The sequence below is a fragment of the Typopeltis vanoorti genome, chromosome 2 (genome assembly GCF_054136105.1).
Source record: "Typopeltis vanoorti isolate ZY-2024b chromosome 2, IOZ_Tvanoo_1.0, whole genome shotgun sequence".
NCBI lineage: Eukaryota > Metazoa > Arthropoda > Arachnida > Uropygi > Thelyphonidae > Typopeltis > Typopeltis vanoorti.
The window spans coordinates 151,878,759-151,899,730 of NC_143550.1; positions in this window are offsets into that span (position 1 = coordinate 151,878,759).

Here is a 20,972-nt window from a genome sequence, read left to right on the forward strand (position 1 = left end):
TTTGGATTCTAAGACTACAGTGGTGTTTCCTATGTCGGCTTTGGAGATATCTAATGATATTGCGTTTTAACAACTTCAGGGGTTTTAGATCTGATGGTGGAATATTCAGCTGTGATGGTTGTACTTCATAGATCACTTTGGCTACTTCAATGAGTAGTCTGTTAGCTTCATCACCAAACAGATGACTGATGCCTATTTCAATGTTTTGTTGGAAACCTAGATAGTGAATTCGTGTTCTGTTCGGGATCGCCCTCAGAGGGTAGCAACCTGTTTGACCAAAGGATAATTTGTATGTATCTTTTCGCGATCGCTGCTACAAGTTTGGTTATTTCTTGTTGATATTTCCAATACTTTTTTCAAAGATTTTTGTGCATGCATTTTTTGAGATATTAATAACCATAATTAGTACGACAGGATTTAACATATTTGGCCGATCAGCTTCAAACTCTGTTATTTTTATAGTTAACGCCAATCCCTTATTTTGGAATGTAAATTGGAATTTTTTTGACAACAAATTGTAACTGGAATTGAAGATCTGTCAAGAAACACAGCTCTGAACATCAAGACTACATCTATCCCATCCATGCTCACAATACTGCCCAACTACAACTCGGGATTTAAAACTCCTCTCACAGGATCCACTGGGATTACTTCAGACCAATATATATATATATATATATATATATATAGATATAGATCCATGTATAAACATGAATGTTTATTCAAGTAAAGAGCTAAATCCCACCGTCATCGACACCTAACCGAATCGTACGACCGCCTTACCCTTCCCAGATGTAAATGTATAATTGTCATCGTAAGCTGTATTGCGTAAGTCGCATTCTGGAAGGTTTTTAACTCAAATTATTCAATTTAATTTTATTTTCAGCCAAACAGTTTATAACCAACGAACACGCAAATGTAACACAGGATTTCAATATAAGGCTTGTGATCTACTGCTTCTTTTATTTAAACTTCTTATTGTTGCTCTGTCCACGCTCATGAGGTCTTACGATACAAAAGACCACATGTGTGTATACAAATAAATAAATCAGCTAACGCCGTTTATTCTCTTACAGGGAGTAGGCGAGGCCTTTAAACCCTATGTGGCATTTGAAGACTGAGTGTACAGTTCAGTCTACAGCGATAGCCAATCAGAGATAGCTTGCCCACTTCTATCACTAATTATAGGGGGCATCAATGAAGTGACGAGAAAACAAGTGCTGCCACATCTTGATACTAACAGGATATGTCACTATCGACCATAGAACCCAGTACTAATCTGGGTTCAATGGTCGATTTTCTTGAGTTCACGGGTCGATAAACCCGAGTTTCCGGGAGAAACAAAAAACGCTTCCCCATGCCAGAGATCGACTAACTCGGGAAAGGGGTCGAAAATACGCTTAGAAAAACTTCCTCCAGTCGGCTACTAGACGTGAAATTAAGTCTACCTTCGGGCGACATGGCACAGAGATTGCACGCGCATCTTCCACTGAGCTACACAAGCCTACATATCAGTATAATAAATCAGTTTTAATTTGTACTATAGTACACGTGACATTCTATAATCAAGGAAATTGATTGTTTAGCAGACTTTGATCTTCCCTCTTTATGGAATGACCATGGAAAATCGGCAATTTGATTTATTATTGGTGGTTAAACTGATTTTTAGCTTTTAAATAAATATACTAATTTATTATTAATATTATTATTATTCGTGACACCTCCAAGGAGTTCGAAGACTCATCGCGGGAGGACACCTATTGTACAACTCTTCGTCTCCACCACTACACCGAACCTCTACTACCAATCATCAACATCAACGCCATCTACTGCCCACCACCACAAGTATTTTTTGTCTGTAAATTTCTCGTGTTCTGAAGGGCCCATTTGTCTGTTTGCGGGATGAAAAACCCTAGTTTCCGGCAGAAAAAACCCTGCTACCTCTGTATGAGAGCGGCTAACTCACCTTTGATTGAAAACGTCCATATACAGATTCCTGCCGTGATGATGAGAATTGAATTAGGCCATTTCCAACTGAAGGGTGCAACGTACCGTCGTTCTTCCAAATGCGCTACGGAGGCGCGTAATTTATCCAAAATTAGTTAATTCCCAAAATCAGTTTGGGAAGCGCTGGTGTAGAAGACCGAAACCTCCTGCACAGTGCGCCCTTCGATTGCAATAGCCCTAAGTTCGATTCTCGTCGCGACGGGAGGAAACTTTATTTGGACGATTTCAATCGAAGGTGAGGTAGCCGATCTCATACGGAGGTAGCAGGGTTTTTTCACCCGGAAACTCTGGTTTTTCATCCTGCATACAGACAAATCGGCCCTTCAGAACACACGCAATTTACCAAAAAAAAATACTAGTTGTAGTGGTGGTGGAGGTGGGCGGTAGATGGCTTTGATGGAGATGATTCGTAGTAGAGGTTCGGTGTAGTGGTTGAGACAGTTGTGACAGTTGTAGCTATCCTCCCGCGATGAGTCTTTGGACTCCTTGGAGGTATCAGGAATAATAATAATATGAATTTGAAGATCACCCTGAAATTTTCAGAAAGGAAAAAGGGAATTGCAAGTATGTTGCCCAGCCATCGATTATAGTAATCACACAGTTGACTGAAGAGAAACATTCTGCAATAAATCGGAATGAAGTGCTACAACGAATCAAGTTCATGAGATGGCGCTGAAGTAAATAAAATGGCGATGTTAAAAAATGTGCTTGACGTGTGAGTTCTAGAAGAAACTATCATTGTTTTTTTTATTATACATCGGTAGGTTTTATCAGGAAATTGGCATTAAATCCATCATTCTTTTACATCTGCGATCATTATCGAAGCTGTATTCTACTGGTAGGGGCTGTTTTCTTTTTTTATTTTTAATCCTTCGAAGTCATTTCTAAATCGGGATCCTTCATCGTTGTCTTTATACCACGTGTTAGTGCGAAGATTAATAATGCTGTTTTTTATTATCAAATGAATGGCCATTTCGAATTCAGTCCTCATCACGAAATTATCTAAGAATAGTAATCGAAACAGCCCACGAGGTGTTCTTGTGCAGTTGGCTATTAGGGACTTCTCTTCCTGCAAAGATATGTGCACCGCTGGTAGAAGGGCAGAAATATTTCGTCGCAGAATGAGAAAGTTTCCGAATCAGTCTCAAACCCCATATTAAATTTTTCATCCCACTATGGTTTTTTAAGTAATTTCTTAATTATATTTACTTAATTCTTTAGCAGTCTTTGAACTTCCCTCATCATTGAATGACAATGCCAAGGAAAATCGGCAACTTGATTCATTGGTGGTTAAGCTAATCCAAGGCTTTTAAATAAATATAATTTTAATTGAGTTTATATACAGTATACTTAGATATGAGATTAAATTGTATCTACTGTGTGTGAGTGTGCGTGTGTGTGCGATTTACTTTTTTTTAAATTGCAATATTCGGGACATTACACACGGGGGACTGTAAGTTTGATTCAGCTAATTTTTTTTAATAAATATAATTGTTTGCTTATATCGGAATTCTTTCAGTTTGTTTTTCATAACTGCAGTGATTAAAAGCTATTCATTTGAATTATGAAACGGGTTAAAGAAATACTGCGTATTATTCGTAGTTGAATAATCTTTGGAAATTATGTAGAATTACGCACCATTCAAACGAGGAATGGAATGCTAACTTTAAAATATTAAATTATCTCTCAACAGGTGGCAGTAGAGGAAGGATTTTATAAATTTGGATCTTCACATATATGCACTATATACTTCTACGATTGTTATCAAACAGTATATAAATAGTAATAATAGACAGAATTCCATATCAGCAATGTAGCAGGTTTTTAGGAATTCTTTCCTTTTTAAAAAATTCTTCTAACACCGTTTTCGTATCTTGCAAGAAAATAACTATATATAAAAGATCAACTGCTAACGCTTGTGAGATTATCATTAGAAAGAGTTTTTATGCGGCTCGTTTGTTAGTGTTTAGTGTCGTGTATTATTCATGATGAATTATGAATTGGTTTGATATGTTTTTAGCGATTTATGTTTATGCTTATTCATTAGTAATGGTTGTTAGTTGCTTGCTACCATAAGCAGTCACTTTATTTTCCATAGTGCTTTATCCAGGTAAGTCATTTGTAATTACAGGCGCGATTCGCTAGGCCTACATTGCTAGTAGACTAACTCAGTCTACAGGTCTACAGGATTACCCGAGAAACTGCTAGTTTCTCTAAAGCCAAACTATGGATTCTCCATACGACGAGCTTGATTTCAAACAGCTTTTGGCTGTCTTTAAACACATTGGTGGCCTTCTACAAAGGAAATGGCCAGGTAAGGTGGCAATCCACCAAGTAGAAGAAGTGGATACAGAGGACTGTCAATCCCCTGACCCTCTCCCCAGCACTTCTCAAGATAACACCAAAGAGATTATGTCACCGGTAAACGACCAAACCCTGGTGGACTCAGATAACTCTACAGACTATCAGGTTGTCAGCAGAAAAAAGCGTAAGAAGAGTTCACCAGCAGCAGCAGAACCTGAAATAGTACATCAAATGGACACATCAGTGCTATCTGGTGCAAGAACAGAGACAGATATACTGACACAGCCCAAAGAGAGGATACCACCAGTAATCCTGAGATCTAAGGAAAAATGGTCGTCACTTGCACGAATGATGAAGAACAATAACATCAAGTTCTCATCAGCCAAAAACACAAATGATGGAGTCCGCATACAGCCGGAAGGAACAACGGACTACCGCCAGCTCACCAGGCTTATGGATGAACAGAAACTACCATACCATACTTACCAACTAAAAGTGAAAAGAACCTTAAGGTAGTGATCAGAGGATTGGTAGAAAACATAACATCAGAAGAGATAGCTACTGACCTCAGATCACAAGGCTTGGAGCCAATCAAGATTTCTCGTATGTATAGAGCAGACAAGCGTCCCATGCCTCTGGTCTTAGTGGAGATCAGTAAAGATCAGAGAGAAATCTACGATCTCAGAATAGTCTGCAACTTAGTGATTAGGACTGAGCCACTGAGAAGAAAGGCATCGGCTGGTCAATGCCATCGCTGCCAAAAATATGGGCATGCGCAGAAACTATGCAGGGCAGAATACAAATGTGTAAAGTGCGGTAACAACCATTCCTCACACATCTGCACTAAGCCACGGACAACGCCTGCAAAATGTGCAAATTGTGGTGGCCCACATCCAGCCAACTATAAGGGCTGTTCTTTCTGCCCATCTAACCTGTCGAAGACGAGAGAGGCAACAGCCCCGCCCACTCACAAGCGTGGCACACAACCTGCTCCGGAAGTCATAGCGCGGACAGTAACACCCAACAAATCATATGCCTCCGCGGTCTCTTCACACAAGATGCCGGGTTCGAGCAGCCAAAACTCCACCGCAACGCTTGCCGCTACTCTGGGAGAGATGTTACTGGCATTCAGCAAAACAAACCCCTCCCAGGCTGACACCAACAAATTCCTGAGGAACACCCAAGTCATTTTCACAATGATTAATGGATAATCCGGCCAGCACAACGAACTCTTTACAGATCGCATTTTGGAATGCCAACGGTCTCAATAATAAACTCCTGGAGCTACGAGAATTTGCAGACCGCTCGCTACAAAATTGATATACTCCTGATAAATGAGACTCACCTCCGACCCTGTGATAACCCTAAACTCAGATATTACTCATTGCTCAGAAACGACAGATCTAATGCCAGAGGTGGCGGTACTGCCATTTATGTCAAGAGGAACATCCGACATAATGAAATCAAAAAGATCAACACAACAAATCTGGAAAATACTGGTGTCGAAATCCACATCAATAATGCAGGCAGTCTCAAAATATTCTCAGTCTATAATCCCCCTGGCAACACTCTATTATCCTCTGATCTTTCTCAGCTGCTCGATACAACTGAAGCAACAATTGTGGCAGGTGATCTTAACTCTAAACATCCACTATGGAATAGCAAAGGCTTCAACAGCAACGGACGCGTTCTACACAACTTCGCCTCACTAAGGAACATCGTTATCACAGGTCCGGCTGAACCAACGCACTACGGGCCGCGAGGCAGACCAGATGTGCTTGACATTGCCATCTTCAAGAACACATCATATCACTTTCAACTACAAGTCGTTAATGACCTCAGTTCTGACCACAACCCAGTACTTTTAAGCCTGGGAGGGGATCCAGAACTCATTCCGAGCCAGACGCGTACAAACTTCAAAACATTTAATACTACTCTCAGCACCCTAATAGGCTCAGTACCAACTATCTCGTCGCGAGAAAAAATTGATGCAGCGGTCCAGTACCTTGAAAATAAAATACATGTTGGCTTATCTGCAGCCTCCTCTGTCCACATCCCAAAACCTACTTCCGGAAGACATCCGCACTTTAATCCGCAATAAAAATAAGATCAGGCGCCGCTATCACACCACACTCTCTCCTCAAGATCGCCAGGAGCTAAATAGAGCGACGAATTTAATTCGCTACGCATTGAAAGATTACAGAAACCAAGAGTGGGAAAGAAAACTGTGTTCCCTTGAAGCGGAAGACAACTCCATATGGAAGATGACTAAGGCTCTCCGAACGAACCGCTCTGCCATACAGCCCATTCACGGAGAAAGAGGTATGGTCTATAGAGACGATGAAAAATCTGAAGCCTTTGCAGACGCCCTACAACTTCAATGTAGCCCAAATTATGCACATGCAGACTTACTTTTCATAGAAAGAATACACAGACATGTCCGAAACGCACTACGTCAGCCCTGCAGCCGTGAAAATATCTGCAATACTTCGCCTAGAGAAGTCTACTCCATAATAAGAAAAATCAACAACAAAAAAGCCCCAGGACCAGACGAAATTACTAACAAAACCATCAAGGCGCTCCCGCATAAGGCAATTATGCACCTCGTTGCCATTATTAATGCAATACTCCGTTTTAGTTACTTTCCCACTCGATGGAAACACGCAGACATTATTCTCATCCACAAACCAGGTAAGGCGCCACAATTCCCGCAAAACTACAGACCAATCAGCCTTTTATCATGCCTGGGAAAGATAGCGGAAAAAGTCATTCTAAACCGACTGCAAGCTGAAGTGGGCAAAAACAACCTGATCCCAGATGAACAATTTGGCTTCCGTGCTGACCATAACACTACCCAACAGGTCCACAGGTTGACAGAATTCATTACAACTGGTTTCAACTGGGGACAACACACAGGAGCTATCTTTCTCGACGTTGAAAAAGCCTTTGATAAAGTGTGGCACAAAGGCCTTGTATATAAACTACTTACAGCTAACATACCTCTCTATCTTACCAAACTCATAGACTCCTTCCTAAATGACCGGAAATTTCAGGTGAAGCTGCGCGGACTCAGATCCTCACCGAGAAGAATCACCGCGGGCGTCCCCCAAGGATCACTACTTTCGCCACTACTATTTAACATCTTCGTCGCAGATATCCCAAACGCAGCATCAACCACCATTGCTAGCTATGCGGACGATATGGCGATTCTGAGCAGATCTCTCAGACCACACTTAGTCACGCAGCGTCTACAAAACGCAGCAACTAGCCTGGAAGACTGGTTCAGGAAATGGAGAGTAGAAGTCAATGCAGAGAAAAGCACTGCTATCCTCTTCACAAGACGAAAAGCAACACACCACGGAGTAATCAAACTTTTTAACACAGAAATCCCATGGAAAACCAAAACCAAGTATCTAGGCATACAGCTGGATAACCGACTCAGCTTCAACCCTCACATTACTTATGCTTGTAATAAAGCCAACACAGCAATCAGCCAACTCTATTCCCTCATCAACCGAAGAAGCAAAATGAATATTAACAACAAACTTAAGATCTATAAAACAATCATCAGACCCACTTTCATATACGGATCGCCGGCTTGGGGACACACTGCCCCCAGCAACATCAAGAAGCTGCAGGTCATCCAAAAAAGTGCCTTCGTATGATATTTGATGCTCCGTGGTTTGTCAGGAATGCTCTCCTCCACCGAGATGGTGACATTCCGGATGTTCCGACGTATCTCCGTTACATTTCAACTGCATCTTTCACCGAAGCAGCAATTCACCCAAACCAACTCATTAGAGAGTCATCTAACTACGATGAAAACGACAGGTGGAAGCACAAGCGCCCGAAAGCGGCTCTGCTCATCGGTACATGCGCTCCCACACAGCCTTAAATTGGGCGAGCCAGGTGCTCAATAATCTCTTAATAATTTAAATAAAATTCCTAGCGATGAAGGGATTATAATCCACGGGATTGAGATCCATCTAGCCACAGAAGTTAACAGTTAACAGTAACGCCTGTGAGTGGATATTGGAGGAGTCAGGATGATGAATCAATCGACCGTTATATGCGGTGATCGATTCATTCAATCCTATACCCTTGGAGGGTAATGGATGGCAATGCTGTAGCCAATAAAGTTCTAACTGAGGCTCGGCTATTGCTGTTACCCTCCTGCCATGATCAGAGCTTTAATAGCTCAATAACACCTTATCCCTACGCTGTCCTCTACAGATAACGGGGAAGATGAAAAGCATTCTTGCTTCGCCCCTTTAAGCCAGTCCTTATAAGGATTAAGGTTAACGCTTGTGTTCAACAGTTGGTTTGTATACGTATCTAAATTATCAATTGGAAAAAGTCTAACTTACAGGTTCTTTTACGTCTAGTGTAGGGGATCAGTAAAAATGCAATTCCTCTGCGTAACATTGCTTTGTTTCTGTTTCAGGTTCCTTTTTTTTTTCATTTTTTAATGCCTGATACCCGGATGCTGTTCATCTGACTTGCAACATCACCAGAGTAAACAAGTCAGTGAGTATGCTAATCAGACACACCACCAGATATTTTCTTAAGAAAAAGCAGCGGACGTGGATAAAATGAAAGAATTTCCTTACTTAGTTTTACCCTCAGGGCATTCAGGTTACTTCAGGTGGATACCCACGGGAAAGTGCTGCAGCTCTGCTTGAAGCACGCCTTAAAATTTACGCAAAACAACATTCATATACTTCGTTTTGTATTTGATCTGTTTTATATTTTTAAACTCATTTGTGTTTAGCGCACTTCCTTTAGTTCTCTGCTAAAAGTTTTAAGTATTTTCTTCATTTTTAATATGAATCTTTGTGCAATCTGGAGTGTGTTTAATTTCCGAGTGACGTTTCAACTAGAGTAGTGTTTTTTTATAATCCTATTAAACTAATTGATTGTTTATTCCACAGCAGCGAGGATGCCAGAAGACATCAAGTCCTATCGCCGTTTCATCGTGGATTTACATGAAAGAAGTTCAGGCAGAAAGACGTAATTTGATCATTGACGATGAAGATTAATTACAAAAGTTTAAATGATTATTAAATACTGAGTTACTTTTCAATACTATTTCATTAATAAACGTTGACTGAGCTTCTAATTTGGGACAAACATTATTATTGATGATTAAGATAATTTGAAACTTAAAAAGAAAATAAAGAAGAGTTAGAAAATGTTGAATACCATTATAGGCATTTCAAAAATCTTCACATTTTATTTGAGAATAGAATCAAGTTAGATATTAGAAAAAATGTATGAATATGTACTGTTTGTAATAACAGTAAAGTGTGATGTGATTGGTCGTATTTCGAAATGGCTGTCACGAGACGACATTCAGTAACTTGACTCGAAGGAAACGCAATTAATTTAGTGCCGGTTTTATGGCATTTCAGCTGAATTTTAATTGAGGTTTTCTTCCACATTTTATCTTTTCAGGAATCGTTCGCATCACACCACAATTAATGGTTTATCGAGAAGAGTTGTGAACTTCTAAACGCAGCTACGTTTGTGACAATTTTGTTCAATCAAGGTAAACATGTTTGAATCTTCTGTATTCCAAACCTTCCTGGAGAGGATCCAATAGCTTCTGTATCCAAGGCGATTGTATCACACCAGGAGATGCAATCATCTATCACTTCAACAACTACTATTCGGAGGTGAAAATTAAGCTAAGAATATAATTCAAATATTTTCCTAATGTATTCACACACGCGCGCGCGCGCACACGCGCACACACACACACACACACACACACACACACACACACACACACACACACACACACACACACAGAGAGAGAAAGGGAGATGTTCTGAGTTACTATCATGTATCATGAAGGAGGATAATAAACACTGATTCAATCTAAAAGAACAAAAAATGCTTTTCAACCATCTTCTCTCTTGAAATTTAATAATTAGTTTAGGATTTTAATTCAAGAGTTGGTGGTTTTTAATTTGTTTACGAATTCAGGCTACAAAAACTTCCTTTATTTCTTTCTTTACATATTTATTAACTCTACCGTGTTTTTCTTGCAGGCTCCAGATGCATTCCCTATAAGAAGCATTACAGTTCGTTCCATCCCCAACAGAAGACTTGGGCAAAAATATCGCTGCGATGTTTGCCAACGACTTTACACCCGAAAGTATCATCTGAAGGAACACTTAAAACTGCACAAGAGTGAGAGAGAAATGTTTTCTTGCGAAGTTTGTCACCGAAATTTCTTAAGTGTCAGATACCTTACTATTCATGTGAAAATACACGAGAAAGTTCGGGAAACATTTCGTTGCAGCACGTGTCGGAAGGAATTTCTTTACAAGCGCTCTATGAAACGACATCAGCAGTTATTTCATGGTTAGTGTATGAATTTATTCATATATTATTTTTTTAATCTTTCAGATTAAATGTGTTTGCTAAAAGATATTTTTACTTAACCAACAACTCCGACTTTTGTTTGTTTTAATAGTTAGTTTAGTCACATTTTTGTTTTTTTTTGCTTTAAAACCTCAAGATGAGCGGATCTGTTTTTCTTTTTATTTCCACTTCCCTTGCAACGAGTAGCATCGAGCAGCAAAATCGAAAAAAATAAGTTGAATAAAAATGTATAAACGAGGACAACTGAGATGGTTCTAATGTCATAATGGCATCATAGGAATGTCATCTTGCAAATTAGGTAGTTAGAAGAACGTTGGATGTCTTTGATGTCATACTAAAACCACCAACAATATCTAAGAAATCCAGCTAAAGAAATCAATACTCAGAAAGACATTACATCAGCTACAGAAACCAAGTGATTACCTATAGCTGCGATCATGAATTTCAAAGAGACGATGGAATGTGAAAAGGTGATAAATGTGTAGAGGCATCTTCCATATCAGTAACCAAAATTGGATTTCACATATGCTACCAGCATTGGACAAAAGAGGTGGAACGAAGAAAATGTTTAAGGTGATTTCATCTGGACAGTCGGTAATTTGTATTATCAAAAATATTCTTTCTGATAGACTTTTATATGTGTGGTCAGGTTTTCTTTAGACACGCCGTCCAGGTACAAATTGTATGGAGGTGCGCATTCCTGAAACAAAGCCTTTTTTAGCGGTAGGGAAGATAAGTTTGTCTCTCTAGTACGGTATGATATTTCCAGAGACCGCTCGTGGCTTGAAATCGTGCGGGTGCTGCAACTTTCGAAATATACATACATACTGTAAGTACAGCGTATACGTGTTTGGATAAAATATCAAAATTATGGTAAAAATTAAAAAAAAATTAAACATGATAAAATATTGTTTAATATCGATAAAATTATACAGTTATACAAGAAGAAAATATATTCTTGTTTTGTTTCATGAAAAAATATTATTATCGATAAAATTATACAATTTAGTATAATTCAAAATTATTTAAAAATAAAATCCATTCCTTTGATTGTAATAAAAAGAAATGGATTTACAAATTTTGGACATTACAATTAAATCCTTTAATTGTAATGTCCAAATACTTAAAGAGACGGAGTAAACGCGATAAGCATTACGAACATTCTACTACTGGCGCAAACTGCATATAAACAACAGTGGAACTGCGCGATGGACAGTGCCGCATTACGCTAATAGCTCGCATCTCACTATGACGTGCATATGCTTGCACGCGTAGCAATATGACACTGTGGTAAACACAGTGCTGCTAGCGTCCTTCGTCCTCCTAAGTGCTACAAGATGGATTTTTATTATTTTTTATATAAAATAAGAGAATTGTATGGGATTGTTGATGACAAAATTAAATATTACAAGCAAATATAAATAAATAAATATATTTATATATCGAGAAAAATTGGGCTGCTGTAGTTCCGCATTGCCTATGCACGTAATAATAATGCTTTGTTGAACACGAAATATAAGAAGATTGAAAAAGGAAATCTTTTAGCGTACCATCCTGCATACGGGGCTTAAAGCTAGATAGTTCATAAGTTTTAAAAGGAAATCGCATTTACAAATGTTTGTAAACATTTTAAAGAAGAAAATATAACTGTATGTCTACTTCCTACACGTGTGATATTTCCCATAAAAAGGCTTCATTTATACACAGCAGAAACAGTCTTTGTGTAATTACAGCTAAAAACGGCATTTTAAGTTTACTTCTAAAACACAAAAAGCGTTTCTTTCAGAAGCACAAAGATAATTATAGCCCGATTACCACTGAAACTAATTTCGAGAGCAGAATACAGGGGAGGTTTTAAGAGAAAGAAAGAAGCTTTATGTGTAATAAGAAACCTGGTTATGCTTCCTTAAGTGCTGTTTTACTTTTTATTTTATTTAGTATTTTTTATATGCGTTTTTTATTATATTTTTATATGCGTACGTATTTCGTTGAAGATGAATATATACTCGTTTTCAAGAAATAATTTTTAATTTCCAGGTTCCGATTCTGCACTTCAGAAAACTCCTGACAAATCAGATGACACCCGGCAAAACTTGCCAAAGAGTTTCGCTGTGAAATTTGTCTCCAAGAATACTCAAGGAAACACAGACTCAGACAGCACTTGAAGTTGCATGTGAAAAAAGACCTTTTCCGTTGCAAAGTTTTCCACAAAGATTACTCCTCCGTTTTTAACTTTAAATGTCACAAGGAAACTCAAAAGGATGTGCGAAACGTTTCGCTGCAGCACCTGTTCCAGTGAATTTTTGTCCAAAAAAAATCTTCTATACCACATAAGAACATTATCTCACTGTTACTTAGGAAAGCAATGAAGAAAATATTATGTTAAATTCAATTTATGTTTGAATTTTATTGACGTTGTTAAAATTACTTTACGTAATCACCTTAATTATTTTACCTAATTACTAATAACCTTCAATGCATAAAACTTTTCAGTTACATAATCTAAAGGACGCATTTCATTATATGTTTACTTGCATGTTGGTTTACGCTGTATTTTCAAGCTGAAATAATCTACAAATAAGGTAATTGGTGGGAATCGCAGATCATTAAGTTTGAGTTCCCTTGTTTGTTTTCCCTCGTTTAATTATTAAATTTCGCTTCAGTTTATGCTACACAAACAGAAGCGATTGCACGGTACTTGATTATTTTTCCTGTGCAACTTTTAGCATGGCTATAAAATGTTAAAAGTGATTTTTTTCAAGTGTTCTTGATGTAGAATTATTTTTGCAATTTTGGGAACAATAAAATAAAGCCTGAAATAATTATTTCTTTCACTCTTTAATGGTTCGTATTTTACTCCTTTCACGAAGAATAATACTGCGAAACATAATGACGTATTTTCTCATGTTTTAAAGAAATGACTCGTGGAAGAGTTTCTGGGCTGCGTATTGAGTGTTTGATTTTTTTTAATTTTTAGTTTTATAGGCTTTTATAAAATATACAGCGCTGCGTGTTTGTATTGTTATTATGTGATAAAAAAAAGATGATCGTATTTAAAATGGCTTTCACCTAAATGAGAATGACATGCTATTCGGACTGGTTTTTAATTTTTAACGATGCACATGAAGAAAGCACTGAATTAAACAACTACCATTTATGGAGTGTAATCTTTCTTCTGTGTTTTCAAATCAGAACCTTATGCGCCATCTATGCGAGAGGAGAAAACACCATGGAAATGATGAAATCAAGGGGAGGCAAGGAATATCAAGTCGCTGGGTGAAAAGTACTTTTCTATACGAAAAGTAACAGCTCAAACAGTACAGTGGGTGATCAAATTATTAGAACCACACTGCGAAAAAGGTATTTTGTGAGTTTCGGGTAGAAATAAAAGCACATTGTCAATGATTTTACATCAAATTGTTTTCATTAAAATTAGTCCTGTAATGATACACTTGAAAAGTAAAGTATGCTTATATAATTAAAGAAAAATATATGTAGAAATAATTATGAGGTTAATATTTGATAACGCCACCTTTTGCTGCAATTACTGCTTCGATTCTTTTGGACATACTTTCTATGCACTTGGCGCAGTTTAATTTTATTGATTCATTCCTGTGTCACACATCAATCAAACGCTCTATTAATTGGCGTTTGATTGATGTGTGACAAGTTCCTGGAAATTTCCCGCTTCATCAGTTCCCGAAGGTTCTCAATAGGATTGACATCCGGAGAATTTCCAGGCCAGTCAAGAACTTTGACTTTTTTGTCATTCAGGAATTTTGTTACTTTTTTTGCCTTATGGCAAGGAGTAGAATCATGAATGAATGTAAAATCCTTATTCCGGAACCACTCCTGAACCTGGGGTAGCATCTTGGTCTCCAGTACCTTGATGTATTGATCCTGCTTCATTGTTCAAGTCCAAGTGCTTGATCCGTCTACGAGTAGCCATTGCAGATATCTTAATGCCAGCATCCTGCATCATTTTTGTAAGAACCCTCCTAGGTGCCTTCCTGTTTTCCACACAGATATCTCTAATTTTTCTTGCGTCCCGTGGGGTGGTAATTTTTTTCGGTCACATTTATTCAAACGCTTCAGTGCCAATTCAATATTTGCATCTTTATAACTATTATTATTATTCAGCCGACTGATGCTCGTGAAACATTAACAATTATTGCTATCTTCCTTTGAGAATGTTCAGAATTCATTAAGAGCGTTTTTATTTCTGAAATTTTCATTGGAGAAAGATTTTTGGCCTTGCCCATAGTAAAAATACACTCTGTCAAGAAAATAATTTAAATAAAAATCATAAAATAACACAATACAACACTTGTAAACCATATACAAATCTTGAAATAATCTACTTACCGTCAAAATATTATAAGAACACTCGAAAAGTAATTAAAATGTTTGAATAACCTGAATAACTTAAAAACAAATGCAACTGAACAAGATGGCTGTCAAGCGGGGGCTGAGAATCTAAACATAAAATTGCGTCCATATGGCAGGTTATGAAACCAACAGGACAGTATTGTCAAACTCTATATTTAAAATCAGTAAACATAATTATTTAATAAAAAAATATAAAGAACTCTGTGTAATGTAACCAGGTTTTTGTTCATTATAACTGGTTGAAGTGTAAAATTGTTACTGTAATTTATGGAGGTGGCTCTAATAATATGATCACCCACTGTAGGTGAGACAATTTCACTATCATCAGTTTTGAAAGAATAGAAGATTTCACAATTGACTGTTCACTATGCAAGAATAAATAGCGGAAAATCATTCCGTAACTATGAGGAGGTTTCAAAGATAAACGATAATCCTGTACTCGCTCGTGAGATCAATATTTTGCTTGTTTGTTTTTTAATCACGAAGGTAAGGGGTTCTGATAAAACAAACAGTATCGTGAAGCACCTAATGGTCTCTGTTAGCTAATTAACATAAAAGAAATCACCTGGTGTATCAAACAATATTCTCTTAGGTTGTTATAAAAATGCGTGAGGTTTTGTGCATAAAGGTGCATTTAAATACATATAAATTCTTTTTCAACTTTGCTTTGTTGGTGGACCAATTTCCGCTGAATAATTAATTTTCCATTTCAGAGAATTCAGGACATCCAGAAAAATGAATCCTGAGTCGACATGAAATTATTAGCACAAATATTTGAGTCTACGTGAATTTCGTTCAGGATATTTCTCTGACTGAATGCTTAAAATTAACTGATTGTTAGTAATTGTGTCTCGATTGAATAAAATAGATGTTTGTATGTTTGTTTTGTTAAGATCGATGAGATATCTCCACTTGTTTCCGCATTTCGGTGGCACCTGTAAGTTTTGCTTCCGTGTGTTCCAGCAGGTGGCACGCTAGTCAAAATATATTTATGCTTTCAGCCTGGTTTACTGAGGAATCTGTACCTCATTATCAGTGCTTTTCAACATTTTGTTAGAGTTGTTACACGTATGCTTATCGTGATTATTATAACATTGAGAGATTTAAATATGTTATCAATCATTTATGAAATAACTTTAGTTTCCTCTATAAATGGAATAAAATTGAAGTAGAGAAGAATTGTGACCAATATTGGAATGAAAAAAAACATGATATTAATGCAGTATCAACGTGAATGCTTGTAGATCAAAACGTGATGGAATTGTAGTCTAGATACAGAATGGTTGACATGTTTGTGCAGGAGGTGATGTCGAAATAGATATCCAATATCACCAGAGTTCAAAATCGGTACTATCAACATAAGAAGCCTGAATGGCAAAAAAAGTAACTAGCTTAGGAATCGGATAAGTACCACATCGACATAATAGGAATGACTGAAACAAAAACAGACAAAACACATGGTGAGATCTTTCTGATCAATAAATACAAAATATTATATTCAGGCAACGACATTCAAGGAAAAGGAGTAGTCATAGTATTCAACACTAAATAAGAGGCTAATCTTCTTGGATGGCAGGCCATATCAAGAAGAGTGATGTGGGAAAATATCAAAATGGGGAACTGGACAATGATACTTAGTTGTGCCTATGGTCCTGCAGAAGGTTCTTCTAAGGTAGAAGAATTCCCTAAGTGGAGGAATTTTTTTAGGCTTTAGAGAAAGCAACTGACACAATGAAAAATGAAAAGCTGGTCTTTGTTGAGGATCTACATAGCAGAATAAGAAATGATTGTCGATCCCAACAAGGACCAACTTTTCATTTTTAACTGTGTCAGTTGCTCCAAAAAACAGCAAAGCTAATAGTAATGGCAAATACCTGTTGGATTTCTGCTCAGGAGTGGTTATTGCTAATACAATGTTCCAACATAAAAATGCGCACAGATTCACATGGAGAGAAGAGACAAGGAATAAGAAAAATGTATTCACTATATTATTGTTGAAAGTGATGTTTTTTCCCTGGTGCAGGACACTACAGTATACAGAGGATAGGATTTGCAATTGGAAGTGATCACCATTAGTCTTGAGCAGGATAAAAATGAATTTCGTATTGAAAAGAAGAATATGAAACAAAGTTTCAAATGGAATAAAACTTGAGCAGCTCTCAGATGTGAACTGTAGACTAAAATACACAAACATTATTCAAAATGATGAAAGAGTTTGAGAATAGGAAACAAACCATGGAGATTCAGTGGCAAGCCCTGAAGAAAATATTGATTGATTCAGCCAGGGAGGTCTGTGGTGAGATTGTCTGAAAGGACAGAAAAATCAGAACTCACTGGTGGACACAGGACGTTAAAGAGGCAGTGAAGGAAATAAGAAAGCATATCAAAAGTTCCTGACAAATAAGTCAGTTTGTGCTCTTAGAGAATACCTAGACAAATGTAAGAAAGATAAACACTGTGTAAAACTAGCTAAACAAAAGTCATGGAAAGACTTTGGTAAGAACATAGAAAATAAATATCAAGAACGTGGCAAGATATTTTGGAGGTTGTTGAAGAAGCTCAGAAATGGAGTAAAGAGTGCTGTAAAAGGAATTAGAGATGATAAAGGTGACATGAAAACTGGATAAAAGGATATGCTTGAAGTATGTAATAATTACTTCGAAAAATTGCTAAATGTACAATTAGTGACAGCACAGTGGTAAAAACACTGCCCAGACATGCAATCCGGAATACATATCCATACTTGAAGTAGAAAAAGCCTTCAAAATCTTGAAATATGGAACGGCAGCAGGAGTACATGATATTCAACCAGAAATGCTCACGTTTGGAGGTATAAATAAATCTTACCGTGGCTGCGCTACATAGTTCAGAAGGTCTGGACAGAGGGACGAATTGTAAATGATTGGAGTAGAGCTCTCATAGTACCCATATATAAAAAGGGAAATAAAATTGAATGTGAGAATTACAGAAGTATTTCTCTACTGAATATTCCTAGTAAGATTTATGCAAGTATACTTGAGAAATGGTTGAGAAGGATTGTGGATGGGAAGCTTGGTGAAGAACAAGCTGGATTCAGGCAAAATAGAGGCTGTGAGGATCGGAGTTTGACTTTACGACAAACAGTTAAGAAATTATGGGAATATAACAAAGATGTGTATGTAAGTTTTGTAGATCTAGAAAAGGCATATGATAAGGTGCCAAGAGAGAAGCTATTCAAAATGCTATAGTTGTATGGTGTCAGTAGGGCATTATATCAAACAATACTTAGTCTTTATTTGAGTTGTAAGTCAGCGTTAGAATTAAAGGAAGTACTGGAAGATGGTTTAACCACCTTACCGGTCATTGTGGATCAAATACGCATCTTCATACGTTTCGTATCCATCATATATTTCAATGTAATATCAAAGGGTATTACAATTTTAATAAGCACTTCGCATCCATAATTGACGTCTGACGTCTTGGCCGGTAGCGTGTTTAATGTTAAATCTGGTGTTAGACAAGGATGTACATTATTCCCTCTCTTATTTATTATCGATATGGATCACATTATGAAGGAAAGCGGTATTAAACTGAATATACTTCTAAATAAATCCGTTACAAGTCTGCAAGATTCCCTGAGTAAATTGAATAACTATTGTAATAGATATGGTATGAAGATCAGCAATAACAAGACAAAGACAATGAAAATAGGCAGAAGCATTCCAAATACCAACTGCATTGGGACTGGGGAACTTATAGAACAAGTAAAACATTTCAACTACTTAGGCACGATTTTTGATGAAGATGGTAAATTAATATGGAAAAAGACAACAGAATGAACAAAGGCTTATTGTAGGAAGTCAACTGAATAAATTTATATGGAGTAAGAGAGAAACTAGTCAAAACACAAAATTAGCTGTATATTGGTTTGAATTGTTTATTGGTTTGAATACAAGACAGTATTCAAACCACTCTAACTTATGGATCCGAGAGCTGGGTTAGAAATAAAACATTTTACCAAAGACTGGAGACCGCAGATATGAGAGTCCTGAGAGAGATTGGGGGCATGAACAGATGGCATCAATGGCATCATATTAAAAACTAATATATTAGGAAAGAACTCAAAATTGTCACATAGGAATGGGTAAGCGGAGCTAATCTCAGTTGGTATGGTCATTTAAACAGAAAGGGAGAGGAAAGATTAGCAAACAAGTGTTCTCTGCCAGGTTGGCAGAAAAAAAGACCCAGAGGAAGACCAAGAGATATATGTGGATTCATACAGTAAAAAGTGCCTTAGAAGACAGAAATATAAAATCTGATAACGTTGGAGTCTTGACAGGTAACAGATCGATTTGGAGGAAAATTGTAGATAGGAAGTTAGAAATGATGTAAGTTTCATCTACTACTTTCATATTCTGTACACCCCTTGAGGGTGCATGGCAGGAATTTGATGATGATAATGAAAAATTAATGTCTAAAATAAAATATCAGAATTAGATTACAATGTTTCACCAGGAACCAAAATTTATTAACCTGTCTTTTTTAAATGCTAACCTGATTAAAGTACAAGGAAGAAAGTTTCTACAGTAGATTAGAAACACGTACTTAATGGTTATAGCTGTTGGAAGTGAGATGCACGCACACACACACACACACACACACACACACACACACACATTGGGATATTCCTGCATTTCTCACATTCATTTGACAAAATACCACATGATAATTTTTTTAATAATAGTCCGCCCATGAAATGTTGGGAAACTTAAAGCATTTCAGTGTGATATATGTGGATTAGTATTGTGAAGAAAATGGTTTCAGGCCTCCAATCAACAGAATATAATGGTGATGTCTGAGCACACAATGTAATTTGGCGACGGCCCTCACTGTATTACTAAACTATTACTCATGAAGTACTAGGATTGCACTACACAGTGCTACACTGCAGAATGTCATAGGTTGTAGACAAATTTCATAAACAATTAAATATCGCTCCTGATGGATTATAAGGCAAAAATATAAGAAAATCTCCAATTGCTATTTTGTTTTTATTACAAGAGAAACATTAATGCAAGACGATTACATAATAATATTAATTAAATGTTTGCTCTACGGGGATATCGCACAATAAAACTGTTTATAAGCTCTTCTAAATTTCGATCAACCTCTATCGATATTGTTACCGGCCCAACCAATCTTTCTTGGGACATTGCTGTTCGCAAATAATTTTAATCAGTTTAAACTTTAAAAAATTTCTCTCCGCACGTGCTATGCTAATAATTCCTGTTGGTGTAGCGACGGCGCCTACCGCAATATGGCTGAACGAGGGCCCTTATTAACACGTTCATTGCCAAGCTGAAAATTGGAATTTCGTGTGGTGGCCAATTTTTTTTTATTGTTTCATTTAGTTAGCGACGTCCACGCGATAACGCGTGATCGGCCGTTTGGTGAGAACTCGCATCGCGTGATTGACAATGAACGTTCATTGCCAAGCTGAAAATTGGAATTTCGTGTAGTGGGCAAACTTTTTTTATTTTTTTATTTAGTTAGCGACGTCTACGCGATAACGCGTGATCGGCAGCTCGGTGAGAACTCGCAACACGCGATATCGCGTGCTTGGCAATGAACGTGTTAAGCAGCGCTGTGATGAAGGCTGCCTCTATGCTACACACTGTCAACGGTACTGAATACAGTAGTACTCTGGGCCAGCGCTTCTCAAACTGTGGGCCGCGGCCCCCTTGGGGGTCGTTAGTTTTGTAGAGGGGGCCCGTGAAATAATGAAAACAAATTTAAAATGTTTTAAGACTAAGTAGATATTTTTTATCTTAAAAGAAACGTATTTAGTTTTTTTATTATTTCTTTTTTGTTATTTTTTATATTTTAATGGAAAAATCACACAT